Genomic DNA, 17,459 nt, shown 5'->3' on the forward strand with positions numbered 1-17,459 from the left:
CTTTTAATGCGAAGAAATAGTTTGTTTTCATTTTACACTGATGGCGGTAGAATTGAATGCATTGCCCTCTCCCTGTACATAATTTACTTACAACGAAAGCTGTTAGAAGCAATTTCTTTCCACCGCTGCACGTGCTCAGAATGGTCTATATTTATTTTTATTATTACTTTTGATATAATCTAGTTAGAAGGCTATATGACAAATAAAAGGTTAAAAAACTACAAGATTAATATACAGAAATCTCTTTTTGCTTAAAACTGGTTTAATTTGACAGCCAAAACATAACCCTTTGACAAGACCGATCGCGTGAACACACCGGAAAAGGGTGACAGCTAATTATAGGCCTCACATTGGAGTCTTGTGTCAAATCAGAGCAGGCTAATAACAACAGAGCGATGGATGTCTCAGTTAGAGAAAAGATTACAATTGAGAAAAGCCAAAATTTAACCAAAGGAAAATTATTTATTTTGGCGAGAATTTGGGGTTTTAAAACATTGGTGGGGGGGGGGGGATAGGGTAAAAAGAATATATTTCATGTTTTCCATTGATTATAATGATGTTTGTATGGTTTGGGGGGGGGGGAGGGGTTTGGGGTAAAGGAATATATTGAAGTTTTAGCTGAATAAACTGGAGGATGTCCAAGGAAAATACGTTGAAAATGAAAATGCACTTAAATTGCTAATTGCAGCTGCCAAGGCCTCAAGCTCATCAATAATGTTAATTGTTCTATCCATTCTAGTTGTTTGCACTATGTCAAAATAGTTTCTGATAATTTCATTACATTGCATGCCCGTTATGTGCAAAATTTTAAGGGTGAATTGTTATGTAACGGAGAAAACCATATTTAACAAGCCCTCTGATTTGCTGAGAAGGGGGATGTAACCGACTCGCTGATTGGCTGAGAAGGAAACACGTGATCTAACTGTTTCCGGGAAACTCATAACATTCGCTGAGAGCGTGCCAAAAACAACAACAACAACATCGACCTTGACATTCGCTGAGAGCGTGCACTTACAAAAACAACAACATATACCTTGGAAATTTAGGTCATTGACCCCATTAACCACGTGTTCTCCCTAATGACTCTATGCCCATATATGGTGTGGGGTCACGAGTCAATAAGGCCCTTCTACTTTTGGAGAGCGACTAATGCCCTCCTGACGCCCACCATTTCCCCAAACACATCCGATCAAAATTTTGAGATAGCCAGTAGTATAAGAAATACAGGAGCTGCCTCACCTATCTCACCCCTTCAATTTACCCCCTTTTTCAATTGAATTCACCCCATTTTAAATGAAAATCTGCAACATTTTAACAGTTTTCCATCATGACCTTTAACATAAAAAAAAGGTCTTCTGAAGTAAGAATTTTTGGTGTAATTTGAAAAAATATTCCATTGTTCTTATACTACTGATAAAATGTAATAATTTAATATTAATTAGATAGTTCGATATACTACTAATTAAGTTCAATATCAATATCTAGATAATTATTATTATCTTTCCCTTTTCTTTCAATAGCCTTTAAAATCATACCTTTATCTTTTTCTATTTTTTTTTTATTTCTTTTCAAAATCAGCTGCTTTAGAATCAAATCGTTTTGGTGCAAAGATATCAACCATTTCACCCTCAAAATTAATAATAATAACAAGTTTATTACCATATTTAGTTACTACGTTTTTCTTTGCTTTAATTGTGTATTATACTCCAATGTCTAAGTCTTCTTTCTTAATGGTTCGATTGTATTTATTTTCCACTTTCATTTCTCTTAAAACTTTCTCCATTAATCTTTAAAATTATTTTATTAAACAAATTTTCTGGATCGAAAATAATTTATAAATTAACATATAATTTATGATCAATCACATCCATGTTTTGCTTTTCTTTCTGAAAATATAACGAAGTAAATGTTGTATGAATGAGCAGACTCTTCATCTAAGAATAGTTTAATTTCTATATCGACATTTGATCCAGATGCAAAAATATTAGGTTCATGTTTTGAAATTTCAAAACAAAATAATGGATATACTGTTTTAAAGTCATTATAGCTAACAATAGTTCCACTATCAACGTTTCGATCTTTGTATCCTTCGATGTTCGAGTTCTTCATTATCCTTCTGAGAATAAAATATTACCCGAGTTGTGAATTGAACTCTGTAACTATCTCTTTCATTCATTCTATTTTTAAATCCTTAAAAACAAAGTCAAACAGTGTTCAAAAATAAGCTCCATTGGCATTCATCGAAATATTAACTGTAAGGGAATTTTCTCTAATCCATTACATACTTGGGTTATTATCGTATTCTTCTTCTATTTTAAAAATATACTCTGGGATATCCGGAACTTCCCTTGTTTCTTTCTTATTTATAAATAAGTTAGAACCTTATACAGAAAAGTTATTGCGACGTGATCATATGTCCAGGTTCTGACCATCTTCCTTTGGCGTGCGTAATTCGGGACACTGGAAAAAAGGTTTTTAAGATGGAGAAAACAACAGTTAGGGATCTTAAGCCGGAAAATCTTAAACAGTTTCAAAAAGAGATAAGTAAAGTTTCTTGGGAGGAAATTATGAATGAAATAGAAAACACATCAGTGGCGTTCGACACTTTTTTTAAAATACTGTCAACTATTTATGGGAAACGTTGCTCTATGAAGGTTGTTCGTAAAAAGAAAATTGTCCCAAAGAAACCGTAGGTAACGAATAAAATTTCGTAAAAAATTAGTGAACAGAACGGACTTTATCAGTTGTACCTTGATTCTCCAACACAACAAAACCTTGAAGAATTTAGGAAAATTCGTAACAATGTGAATTCCCTCAGAAGGTCATCAATGAAACATTATTATTCAGAGAAGTCAAGGAGGCACACTTGTGCCTCTATAAAGAGGCGACCCAACACAATGTTAAGCGATTTCAGGTCGTAGAGGTCGTAGAGAGACGGCGGTGATCGCATTTTGTAGCCCAAGCTCAAACTAAGAAACGTGCAAATTTCATCCTCCTCTGACTTTATCTTCATGGGGTAAACTGGGCCGGAAGTTTCGACCCCCCCATCACAGCCCCCCTTTAACGTTGTCCGATTGGGCTGAAATTTAGAGGTTAAGCTTTCCTAGGGCCCAGGAGCTTATCTTCGAAATTTCAGCTCAATCCGATCACTCCTTCCCTGTTTTCAAAAAACCAAATATAGTCACTTAAAGTTCATTTCTCTTTTTCTTTTTTTTTGTTATCCACGCCTACAGGCCACAGTTGGCAACTGATCCGGGTGAATGAGGACTCATTCAAAGCAGAATTTGACCTGTTAGGGCCTTTTGATATTTTCAGACCGAAAAAATTATCCCCCGAATTTACATTTACGAAAACCCTCGTTTTCCTATAAGAGCCCGCAAGCCCGCAAGCTGTCAAATCAGCTAACAGTTAGTCAAGAAATAATAAGTAATAAACTGTACAAAAACGTGCAGAAATAATTTGAAAAAAACTACGTTTTCTAAAGAGTTAAAGAGGCTGAGTTACAAGGTCGAACCTTAAAACGTACAGGGATTAGGAGGCACAGTTGGGGGGCTGCCGCCCCCAAACCCCACTTTCGCAGCCTTTAAATAAAAAAAAAGTTTTTTAAACTGAAAGTAAGGAGCGACATTAAATCTTAAAACGAACAGAAATTATTCCGTATATGAAAGGGGCTGTGCCCTCCTCAACGCCTCGCTCTTTACGCTAAAGTTTGACTTTCTCACAACTCTTTTTTTTAAACAATAAAAACTTTAGCGTAAAGAGCGAGGCGTTGAGGAGGGCACAGCCCCTTTCATATACGAAATAATTTCTGTTCGTTTTACGTTTTAATATCGCTCCTTACTTTCAGTTTAAAAAACTTTTTTTTATTTAAAGGCTGCGAAAGGGGGGTTTGGGGGCGGCAGCCCCCAACTGTGCCTCCTAATCCCTGTACGTTTTAAGGTTCGACCTTGTAACTCAGCCTCTTTAACTCTTTAGAAAACGTAGTTTTTTTCAAATAATTTCGTGATAAAAACGGTGATGTTAAGGGAACTTGGCAAGTGATAAATGAGGCACAACGTGGTAATAACTCTATAGACCCAGTGGATGAACTTGTAGTCGGTGAAAAACAAGTTAAAGGTAAGGAAGGTGTTAGTGATGAGTTATGTAAATATTTTTCAAATGTTGGAATTGATGTTAAAAATGATGTTGCTGACCATGGGTATAAAAATGAGCTGTTTATTGATGATCGTGGGGAAGGTCGTTCCATGAAATTGGTAAAGTGCACTCAGTCTGATCTCGAGGACGCACTGAAAAGAATAAAATTGAATTCAGCAGGCATTGACGGTCTTAGCCTTAAGGCATTTAAGTATGTCGCCGCTTACATTTTGCCTTGTCTTCTGTACTTGGTGAACCTATCTATGAAAAAAGGTCAGTTCCCAGATGCTTTAAAACAAGCAAAAATTATAGCTTTACGTAAAGGTGGTGACAAGAGAGAAATATCAAATTGGAGACCTATATCGATTCTGCCACTGTTTTCAAAAATATTTGAAAAGGTTGTTCATAAGAGACTATATTCCTACCTTAATTCTCGTGGGTTTTTATGTGACAGGCAATTTGGATTCCGAAAATCTCATTCTACTAGTCGTAAAGTGCACCACCTTCTTGATTTTTTAAACAATGTATTCGAGAGCGACTCTACTCCTTTAACTATTTTTATTGATTTTAAGAAAGCTTTTGATACTGTTGATTTTGAGCTGTTGTTAGATAGGATGTCACATTTAGGGATAAAAGGAAATTCGATTGATTGGTTTCGTTCGTATTTGTATGGTAGATCAATGCATGTAGTAGTGGGGGATATTGTCAGTCCACCTCGTCCTGTACTATGTGGAGTACCGCAAGGTTCTGTGTTAGGTCCGCTTTTATATTTAATTTATATTGACACATTACGGTTCTACATTCCTGATGCCGCCATAACATCCTTTGCAGATGACACAGCCATAACAATTGCTGGTAAGGCTTTCAGTGAGCTCGTTTCAAAAGCAAATAAAGCGCTACTTGACCTGCATATTTTTACTAGTCTTAATTGCTTAGCAGTGAATGTGAGTAAAACTAATTACATGATTTTTAGTCGTACTGGAGTTATTGATAATGTTTTCGGTTTGGTTAATTTTAATGGTACAGAGATTAAGCAGATATTTGATACAAGGTATCTCGGTTTTTAGATTGATTGTAATTTAAATTGGAAAAAACATAGTAAAATTGTATTGGTGAAAGTTGCGCGGTGCTTAGGGCTGATTCGTAGATTTAAACATGTTTTTCCTGTTTCAGTTTTGAAAATTTTATATAATTGACTTATTCATCCTTACATTGTATACGGTTGTTCTGTGTGGGCTAGTAATTTTGTTGTAAATTTTAAACGGGTAAAAATTGTGCTGAATAAAGTACTACGCCTGCTCGGTGCTTTTAAAAATTGTGAAAGTACAATGGATTGTTATCACCATTTTAAGATTTTAAATGTTGGGCTGTTGAGGGAATATCAGACAGGTGTTTTTGTGTATCAGTTTTGAAATAAATTAGCACCTAATTATTTTTGTGATGTTTTATCATCGAATTCTGAGTACCATTCTTATGATACAAGGGATTCTGCGGACCTAGTACATGAGAGACAACACACTGCTAGGTCTAGTTTTGTATTTAGGCATGTGGGTGTTTCGGTATGGAACAGTCTTCCGGAAAGCACTAGGATGGCTGAGAGTGTGTCCTCTTTTAAAAATAGGCTAAAGAATTTCTTAATGACCAGGGATGGGTGAGGGGGGGGGCTGTATTCTGTCTTTTGTCTTGTATAAGGATTGGTTTGCGGTTCCCATGAGGTTTATTTCTTATTTATTTATATGATTGCATTATTATTATTATTTTTTTTTTCCAATATATATGTGAGTAAGTTTTTTTCAATATATATATATGATTAAATAAAATAGTGAGTCCTACCACAAACAAATCTGTATAGATTTTCACGTGGTAGGTCTGTTTGATATGTTTTTTTTTTTGTGAATATTGATATTTAATAAAAATGAGTTTTCTCTCTCTAAATGTCAATATTCCGATTTTTTTTACCCTATTTCTACCACCTAAGTCTCTAATGAGTTTTTAAGTTTCGTCATTCACTTTTAGATTAATCTCAACTTGTTTATTGAAATAATTTTTTACTTTATTCTTCAATTCGTTATAATTTCCAGCAGTTGAAATCTGTTTTGATTCTAAGAATTTTTTAAGTTCAATAATATCTTTATTTCTCATAGCGTTACATTGATTTTGTAAATCTGAAATAATATTAATTTTTTCTTTGAGTTTATTTTCCAACCCTTTTTTTAAATCTAGAATAACATTAAATCTGTAGGGTTTTTTTATTATTTGGCCGCTTTGCATTATGCTCTAACTCAATCAGATTATCTTCAAGTAATATTTTATGATTAAGATGATTATTTATTTTATTGAATAGTTCATCTTTTCTACCAACAGCTTTTATATCGAATAATGTAGCTGCTGTGCGTAATTCATTAAATGTATAACGCGATAATTTATTTTTTATTTTGGTGAATTTGGATTTTCGTTGTAAACAACTTTTAATCACTTCTGCAATGCCTGCCATTTATTTGGAAATTATTTTATTAAACAAATTTCCAAATCTTAAAAATTTTCAAACCTGAGGAATTTCATTGTTTTTTTTTGTTTTTTTTTACAATTAAATTTTAAGATAATTTTGATAAATTGTATTATATTCATTTTTCTTTAATATTTTATTTTTAATAAGGAATTTAACAAAGTTACAGCTTCATTTCTAACTTCATCTCATGTATTTTCAACAGCTCTACTACCTATTAGAGTGTATAATCGTTCAATCATTTCATTTACATTTAGAAATAATCCAGTTCCTATATGTGGTATTTCTATATCCATTTTTAGGAGTTTAGCAACTTTTAATAATCTGGACCTATAAATTTTTACAAAATCAACTAGTTTAAAATATTCTGGTATTCCATGTCCTTTTTCCCACCATATTTTTTATTCAATTCAACGCATTTCTTTATATCGTTTTGGATGAATTCAGGATGATTTATGTAATAATTAGGCAATTCAAAAAGTTGGTTCTTGGGGATAATACTTTTTATCGTCTTCATTTAACTGTGTCAGCGGTTTATTGTCAAGATTCAAATTAAGATCATATACTCTCGGTGATTTATCAGGAGTTTTTGTTTTTGATATGTCTAATGGTTCAACACCTTGAAGTAGCGATGATGGTGCTGGTAATGGTTCAATACCTTGAAGTTGCGATGGTGCCGGTAAAGCGTTTCTTAAATTTTGATCTAATCTTAGAAATCGCCGTTTCAAATTATCATCATTTTCTTTTAATTTTTCTACAATTGGAGCATTCAGCTCTTCAGTATATTCATGAAATCCTTCTTGTATTAACGCAAGTAGAGGAGGGGGTACCAGCGCCACGAGTACAAAATTCGGTTATCAAAAGAACGTATCTCCCACGAGTACACCAAATAAGGGCATAGCCTCCCTAGGGAGAATGATTACGTAATGGGGTCAATGACCTCTTTTTCCAAGGTCGATTTATTTGATGTTTCTATGTGTAATAACTCCGGGGCGAAGGTTGCACATGCGCATTGAATTCTAACGGGAACAATGTTATTGATCTAGGAATCGAGGGGGATGTGAATTTCCGAAAAATTTATTGTGTAATCAATGTGTGTCAAAAAAAAAAACATCGACATTTACATTTGCTTAGAGCATGCAATTACAACAAAAACACCCTCGACCGTGGAACACCTGTGCTGTCGACCTCAATTCACCTATCGTGAATCAATAATTCCCCTTAGAAACAACAAATTAATTTCCCCTTTCTTGACAGATCAATCAATCAATGACATCATCTGTCAGACTTTAAAAATTTTCGCCTAGAAACATTTCTCCAGGAATAGATCCAAATCATTAATGTCTTTGCCTCAGGAACAACTCTTTTGGTCGAACTCCAAAGGATATTAATAACCAAAGGCCATGGAAACAATTAGGCAAGAAACATCTTAGCGATGAAGTGTTTTAGCGCGCGAAAAGGTTTCATATTAATTTGAATTGCGTTAGCGCAGAGAAGCCAATAACAAAGGAACACGCTGAATTTACGTTTAGGGATAATTTGGGCGAAACCGTTTTAGACAGGTTATGGAACTATTTCGGCGAAACAGATAGAGACATTTTAAAAGAAGATTTTTGAAAAGATTTTAGAAGAAAATTTAATAGTGAAACTCTGTGGTCGTTATAATACACAAGTTTCATTTGAACAGTGTTGTGAGGTCCTCTAACCCAACCCCAAAGGGTTCCAATCCTCCTACCCCAACCCCGAAGGAAGCCCCCCGGTACTCAAAGGTCCCCCCAGCTCCCAAAGAGCCCCCGCCCCCCCAACCCCCGCCGCCGACCCCCCCACGCCCACCCCAGGTCCGCAAAGGTCCCCCGGGCTCCCAAAGGCCCACCCAGCCCCCCCCCGGCCAACCCCGGGCCCCCCCAAGGCCCAACGAGCTCCCAAACGACCAACGGGGTTCCAAAGGCCCTACACCGGTCCCCAAATGTCCCCCAGGCTCCCAACTGGCCCCCCGGACCCCCAAAGGCCCTCCCCTGGTCCTCAAAGGTCCCCCGGGCTCCCAAAGGGCCAACCGGCCCCCCAAGGGTCCCCCAAACGCCCTCCTCAGACCCCCAAAGGCCCGCCCCCGGTCCCCAAAGGTCCCCCCGAGCTCCCAAAGGACCACCGGCCCTCAAGGGACCCACAGACCCACAAAGGCTCTCCCCGAGCACCCGTCTTTCGTTGATCTTTCGTCTTTCGTTGATGCGTGTTGTCTGAAACCTATGATTTGGGATGTGTAGTTTGCTACTTCAGTCTTTTCTGAGCTAAGGTTTCCTAGTATTTCATAGGTGAATGTTGTCTGAAACCAATAGTTTGGGATGAGTAGTTTGCTTTTTCAGGCTTTTATGAGCTAGGTTTCTTAGCCTTTCGTTGGTGTGTGTTGACTGAAACTTATGATTTGGGATATGTAGTTTGCTATTTTTGACTTTTCTGAGTTGGATTTCTTAGTCTTTCATAGGTGTGGGGTGTCTGAAACCTATGATTTGGGATGTGTAGTTTGCTATTTTCGACTTTTCTGAGTTGGATTTCTTAGCCTTTCATAGGTATGTGTTGTCAGAACATTATGATTTGGGATGTTTAGTTTGCTATTTCAGGCTTTTCTGAGCTAAGGTTTCCTAGTATTTCGTAGGTGAATGTTGTCTGAAACCAATAGTTTGGGATGAGTAGTTTGCTATTTTTGACTTTTCTGAGCTAGGTTTCTTAGTCTTTCGTTGATGTGTGTTGACTGAAACTTATGATTTGTGATATGTAGTTTGCTATTTTTGACTTTTCTGAGCTTGATTTCTTAGTCTTTCTTAGGTGTGTGGTGACTGAAACATATGATTTGGTATATGTGGATTGATAATTTTGAATTATACTAGAAGTATATATTAGAAATTCATATTTGAGTGTTGTCTGAAATCAATCGTTTGGGATGTCTAGTTTGTTATTTTTGACTTTTCTGAGCTAGGTTTCTTAGCCGTTCATAGGTGAGTGTTGTCTGAAACCTAGGATTTGGGATATGTAATTTGCTATTTCCGACTTTTCATAACCGGATTTTTTAGTCTTTCGTAGGTGTGTGATGTCTGAAACCTATGATTTGGGGTGTGTGGGTTGCTATTTTTTTGACTTCTGAGCTGGATTTCTTAGCCCTTCGTAGGTGTGTGTTGACTGAAACCTATGATTTGGGATGGTTAATTTGCTATTTTTGACTTTTCTGAGCTAGATTTCTTAGCCTATCATATGTGTGTCCTTTCAGAAAATTATGATTTGGGAGGTGTAGTTTGCTGTATGGACTTTTCAGAGCTAGGATTCATAGTCACTCAAAGGAGTTTGTTGTCTGAAACTTCGAGTTTGGGATGAGTAGTTGGCTATTTCAGACTTTTCTGAGCTAAGGTTTCTTAGTATTTCGTAGGTGAATGCTGTCTGAAACTTATGATTTTGGGATATGTAAATTACTATTTCGGGCTTTTCTTAGTTGGATTTCTTAGTCTTTCATAGGTGTGTAGTGTCTGAAACCTATGATTTGGGATGTGTAGTTTGCTATTTTCGACTTTTCTGAGCTAGGTTTCTTAGCCTTTCATAGGTATGTGTTGTCAGAACATTTTGATTTTGGGATGTGTAGTTTGCTATTTCAGGCTTTTCTGAGCTAAGGTTTTCTAGTATTTCGTAGGTGAATGTTTTCTGAAACCAATAGTTTGGGATGAGTAGTTTGCTATTTTCGGCTTTTCTGAGCTAGGTTTCTTAGCCTTTCGTTGGTGTGTGTTGTGTGAAACCTATGATTTGGGATATGTAGTTTGCTTTTTGGACTTTTCTGAGCTGGATTTCTTAGTCTTTCATAGGTGTGTGATGTCTGAAACCTATGATTTGGGATGGGTGGATTTCTACTTTTGACTTTTCTGAGCTGGATTTCTTAGCCTTTCTTAGGTGTTTGTTGTCTGAAACCTATAGTGTGGGATGTCTAGATTGCTATTTTTGTCTTTTCTGAGCTTGTTTTCTAAGACTTTCTTAGGTGTGTTGTGTCTGAAACCTATGATTTGGGATTTGTAATTTGCTATTTCTGACTTTTCATAACCTGATTTCTTAGTCTTTCGTAGGTGTGTGATGTCTGAAACCTATGATTTGGGAGTGTGTGGGTTGCTATTTTTGACTTTTCTGAGCAGGATTTCACAGCCATTCGTAGGTGTGTGTGTTGACTGAAACCTATGATTTGGGATGGTTAATTTGCTATTTTTGACTTTTCTGAGCTAGATTTCTTAGCCTTTCATAGGTGTGTCCTTTCAGAAAATTATGATTTGGGAGGTATAGTTTGCTTTTTGGACTTTTCAGAGCTAGGATTCTTAGTCACTCATAGGTGTTTGTTGTCTGAAACTTCAAGTTTGGGATGAGTAGTTGGCTATTTCAGACTTTTCTGAGCTAAGGTTTCTTAGTATTTCGTAGGTGAATGCTGTCTGAAACTTATGATTTGGGAGATAGTATTTCGTAGGTGAATCCTGTCTGAAACTTATGATATGGGATATGTAAATTACTATTTTAGGCTTTTCTGAGTTGGATTTTTTAGTCTTTCATAGGTGTGTGATGTCTGAAACCTATGATTTGGGATGTGTAGTTTGCTATTTTCGACTTTTCTGAGCTAGGTTTCTTAGACTTTCATAGGTCTGTGTTGTCAGAAAATTATGATTTAGGATGTGCAGTTTGCTATTTCAGGCTTTTCTGAGCTAAGGTTTTCTAGTATTTCGTAGATGAATGTTGTCTGAAACCAATAGTTTGGGATGAGTAGTTTGTTATTTTTGACCTTTCTGAGCTAGGTTCCTTAGTCCTTCGTTGGTGTGTGTTGTCTGAAACCCATGATTTGGGATATGTGGATTGTTACATTTGACTTTTCTGAACTGAATTTCTTTGCCTTTCATAGGTGTGTGTTGACTGAAACCTATGATAGGGATGAGTGGTTTGCTTTTTTTTGTCATTTCTGAGCTAGATTTCATATCCGTTCATAGGTGTGTGTTGTCTGAAACTTATAATTTAGGATGCATAGTTTGCTATTTGAACTTTTCAGAGCTATGATTCTTAGTCCGTCATAGGCGTTTGTTGTCTGAAACTTCTAGTTTGGGATGAGTAGTCTCGATATTTCAGGCTTTTCTGAGCTAAGGTTTCTTAGTCTTTCATAGGTGAATGATGTCTGAAACCTATGATTTGGGATATGTAAATTACTATTTCGGGCTTTTCTGAGTGGGAATTCTTAGTCTTTCATAGGTGTTTGTTGTCTGAAACCTATGATTTGGGATGGGTGGATTGCTACTTTTGACTTTTCTGAGCTGGATTTCTTAGCCTTTCATAGGTGTTTGTTGTCTGAAACCAATAGTTTGGGATCACTTTATTGCTATTTTTGACTTTTCTGAGCTAGGTTTCTTAGCCGTTCATAGGTGAGTGTTGTCTGAAAACTATGATTTGGGATATGTAAATTACTATTTCGGGCTTTTCTAAGCTAGATTTCTTAGTCTTTCGTTGGTGTGTGTTGTCTGAAACCTTTGTTTTGTGATGTTTGGATTGCTACATTTGACTTTTCTGAGCTGGATTTCTTAGCCTTTCATAGGTGTTCGTTGTCTGAAACCTATAGTTTGGGGTGACTAGTTTGCTATTTTTGACTTTTCTGAGCTAGATTTCTTAACCTTTAATAGGTGTGTCCTTTCAGAAAATTATGATTCGGGATATGTAAATTACTATTTTGGGCTTTTCTGAGTTGGATTTCTTAGTCTTTCATAGGCATGTGTTGTCTGAAACCTATGATTTGGGATGTGTGGGTTGCTATTTTTTGACTTTTCCGAGCTGGATTTCTTAGCCGTTCATAGGTGAGTGCTATCTGAAACTTATGATTTGGGTTGGTTAATTTGCTATTTCCGGCTTTTATTAGCTAGGTTTCTTAGCCTGTCATAGGTGTGTGTTGTCAGAAAATTACGATTTGGGATGTGTAGTTTGCTATTTGAACTTTTCAGAGCTAGGATTCTTAGTCAATCATAGGTGTTTGTTGTCTGAAACCAATAGTTTGGGATGACTAGTTTGCTATTTCAGACTTTTCTGAGCTAGATTTCTTAGCCGCTCATAGGAGTGTGTTGTCTGAAACTTAGGATTTGGGATATGTAAATTATGTTTTCGGGCTTTTCTGAGTTGGACACTTCTAAATTTTTCCACACACGAAAACTTACACACACACACGTCAAAACTTACACACACAAAATCTTAGACACACAAAAACTGACACCCACTCACACATTCAAACACTTACATCCACACGCAAAAACTTACACCCACACGCAAAAACTTACATGCACACAAAACATTACATTTACACAAAAACTTACACACACACTAAAACTTACACACACGCACAAAAAATTACACACACACACACAAACTTACACACACACACGAAAACTTACGCACACACACACACACACACACACATAAAAACAAAAAACTAACACATCGACACGAAAATTTACATGAACAGAAGAACTTACATGCACACAAAAACTTACACACACACACACAATCTTACACGCACACAATATAACTTACACACACACACGAAAACTTACACACACACACTAAAACTCAAACACAAACACACAAACAAAAAAAAACTCACACACAAGAAAACTGACACACACACACACACGAAAACTTACACCCAAACGAAAAAACAAACACACACACAAAAACAAACACACACAGACAAACAAAAAAACTAACACAAGCACACGAAAACTTAAATGCACACAAAAACTTACATGCACACAAAAACTTACACACACACACACACACACACACACACACACACACACACACACACACACACACACACGAAAACTTACACAAACACTCCAAAACTTACATACACACAAAAACTTACACACACACACACACACACACACACAAAAACTTACACATGCACACGAAAACTTACATTCACACAAAAACTTACATGCACACAAAAACTTACACACACACACACAAAAAACACACACACACACACACACACGAAAACATACACACACTCACCAAAACATACACACACACAAACACACACACAGACACACAAACACACACACACACACACACAGACACAACAAAACTTACACATGACACACACACACAAAACTCACACACACACACACACAAAACTCACACACACACACACACACACACACACACACACACTAACATACACATACAAACATACACACACACACATACACACACACACACATACACACATATACATACAAACACACACATACACACACACACACAAAAGCTTACGCACACACAAAAAACTTACACACACACACACAAAAACTTACACACACACGCAAAAACTTAAATTAACACAAAAGAATACATGCAAAAACAAAATTACACACACACACAAAAACGTAAACAAATACACAAAAACATACACACACACAAAAACTTAAACACACACAAAAAAACAACAACCAACAAACAAGCAAACAATCTACAAAACCAAAAAAACCACACACAAACACACACACAAAAAAACAACAAAAAACACAAACACACACCAAAAAAAACACACACAAACTAAAAATATAACAAACAAAAAAGCAGAGACACACACAAACTTACACACACACACACAAACACTAACACCCACACTCAAAAAATAAAAATCACACAAAAAATGAAATGATCGCACAAAATAACATAAACAAAAAAAAACACTCATGAGAAAACTACTACACACACACACACAAAAATTTACACACACACACACGAAAAAATCCGAACACACACTAAAACTTACAAACACACACGCAAAAACTTACACACACACAAAAACTAATACACACTTACCATATCACAGTTACATTGTCTTTAATTTTTCAAATTTCATTTTGAATTTCTGTCGTGAAATGCAAGGGTTGGAATATTTCAGTAGTGACTTGTTGTGCTTTACCTTCTCACAGTTACAGTCTCTTGATTTTTCGAAGTTCATTTTGAATTTCTGTCATGAAATGCAAGAGTTGGAAAATTGGGGTCTTAGTCCACCAACCCGAATGATGGAAATCCACTAGCTCAGTATTGGGGTCCCAGTCCATCAGCCTGAACGGTGGAAATTCACTAGCTCAGAATTGGGGTCTTAGTCCACCAGCCTGAATGGTGAAAATCCACTAGCTCAATATTGGGGTCTCAGTCCACCAGTATTATGGTTGGATTGTCTCTTTTGATTTTAGGTTAGGTTAAATTAACATTTGCGCTAAGTATCATCTAGCCTGACCTTTTCTGGTAAGTATGTCTAGCTTAGACCAGATTTAGTTTGTTTATGCTAAGTTAGCCCACATATGCTTCCCATAGGTTAGCTTAGGTTAGGTGAGAGCCAGACAAAAAGTTAGGTATATGATTAGGTTTGGTTAGTTTAGATTAAGTTAGGTTAGGTTAACTTAGGTTCGGCTAGGAGAGCCTTCTACCGCCCGCGACCGTCGGCTAACCTAGCCTAACCTAACTTAACCTAACCTAATTTAATCTAACCTAACCTAACCTAAACATACACCAAACTTATTGCATGTCTCTCACCAAACCTACGATAACCTAAGTGAAGCGTACATGTGCTAACCTAACCTAACTTAACCTAACCTACCTTAATCTAGTCTAACCTAACCAGACTCACCGGAAAAGGTTAGGTTAAGTTATCATGAGCGCTCATGATAAGTTAACCTAAACTAACTTAAAAAGTGAATTTCCACCATTCAGACTGGTGGACTGATACCCCAAGAGTGAGCTAGTGGATGTCAGTCAATTAGATTGGTGGACTGTGACCCTAATTCTGAGCTAGAGAATTTTCAGCGTTCAGGCTGATGGACTGGGACCCCAATACTGAGTTAGTGGATTTCCACCATTCGGGCTGGTGGACTAAGACCCCAATTTCCAACTCTTGCATTTCAGGACAGAAATTCCAAATGAACTTCGAAAAATCAAGAGAATGTAACTTTGAGAAGGTAAAGCACAACAAGTCACTACTTAAATATTCCAACTCTTGCATTTCACGACAGAAATTCAAAATGAAATTTGAAAAATTAATACAATGTAACTGTGATATGGTAAGTGTGTGTAAGTTTTTGTGTGTGTGTAAGTTTTGGCGTGTGTGTGTGTAAGTTTTCATTTGTATGAGTTAGTTTTCGTTTGTGTGTGTGTGTAAGTTTTTTTGTTTGTGTGTAAGTTTTTGTGTGTGTGTGTAAGTTTTTGTGTGTGTGATTTTTTGTGTGAATGTAAGTGTTTTTGTTAATGTAAGTGTTTGAGTGGTTGTCTAAGATGTTGTGTGTGTGTGTGTAAGTTTGTGTGTGTGTAAGCTTTTGTGTGTGTTAGTTTTGTCGTGTGTGTGTGTAAGTGTTCATGTGTGTGTGTGTTTGTGTGTGTGTTTATTTGTTTGCGAGCTTGTAATTTTTAATTAGAATGTGTTAGTGTGTGTGTGTGTGTGTGTGTGTGTGTGTGTGTGTGTGTGTGTGTGTGTAAGTGTTTTTGTGTGTGTATGTGTTCGTGTGTGTGTTTTTTTTTGTTTTTGTGTTTTTGTAAGTGTGTTTGTGCTTTTTTTCTTGTGTTTGCATTTTTTTTTGTGCATGTGTGTCTATGTGTTTGTGTGTGTGTGTTTTAGTTTTTGTGTGTCTAAGCTTTTGTGTGTGGGTGTAAGTTTTTGTGTGTGTGTTTGTAAGTATGTGTGTGTGTGTTCGTGTGTGTGTGTGTGTAAGTTTTGTGTTTGTTTGTGTGTGTGTGTGTGTGTGTGTTTGTGTGTGTGTCTGTGTGTGTGTGTGTGTGAGTTTTTGTGTGTGTGTGTGTTTTTGTGGGTGTGTTTTTGTTTTTGTTTCTTTGTGTGTGTGTGTGTGTGTCTGTTTTTGTGTGTGTATTTTTTCGTGTGTGTGTGTATGTTTGTGTGTGTGTGTGTGTGTTTTTGTGTGTGTGTGTGTGTGTGTGTGCATGTGTGTGTAGTTTTCGTGTGTGTGTGTGTGTGAGTTTGTGTGTGTGTGTGTGTGTGTGTGCATGTGTAAGTTTTTGTGTGCATGTAAGTTTTCGTGTGCATGTGTAAGTTTTTGTGTGAGTGTGTGTGTGTGTGTGAGTTAGTTTTGTGTGTGTGTAAGTTTTGGCGTGTGTGTGTAAGTTTTCGTGTGTGTGTGTTTGTGATGTTTTTTTTTGTGTGTTTTTTTGTGTGTGTTTGTAAGTTTTTGTGTGGTTGTTAGTTTTTTTGTGCATTTTTGTTTTCGCTTTTTTTTTTAAGTTTTTGTGTGTGTGTGTGTGTAAGTTTGTGTGTGTGTTAGTCTTTTAGTGTTTGTTTTTGTGTGCGTGTGTGTGTGTGTAAGTTTTCTTGTGAGTTTGTGTTTGTTTTTTTTTATGTGTTTTTTTTATTGGTAGTGTTTTTGTTTAAGTTTTATTGTGTGTGTGTTTGTTTTTTTGTGTGCGTTTTATATTTTGTGTGTGTGTGTAATTTTTTGAATGAATGTAAGTTAATATGTGATTGTAAGTTTTAGTGTCAATGTGTTAGTTTTTTGTATGTATGTGTGTGTGTGTTTGTATGTGTGCGTAAGTTTTCGTGTGTGTGTTTAAGTTTTTGTGTGTGCGTTTAAGTTTTTGTGCGTGTGTGTAAGTATTAGTGTGTGTGTAAGTTTTTGTGTACATGTTAGTTTTTGTGTGAATGTTATTTTTTGCGTGTGGGTGTAAGTTTTTGTGTGTGTGTGTAAGTTTTTGTGTGTGTGTGTGTGTAATTTTTTGTGTGTCTAAGCTTTTGTGTGTGTAAGTTTTGGCGTGTGTG

Source organism: Artemia sp. Qi Xiang Cuo, chromosome 20 (genome assembly GCF_049724085.1).
Source record: "Artemia sp. Qi Xiang Cuo chromosome 20, ASM4972408v1, whole genome shotgun sequence".
Lineage (NCBI taxonomy): Eukaryota > Metazoa > Arthropoda > Branchiopoda > Anostraca > Artemiidae > Artemia > Artemia sp. Qi Xiang Cuo.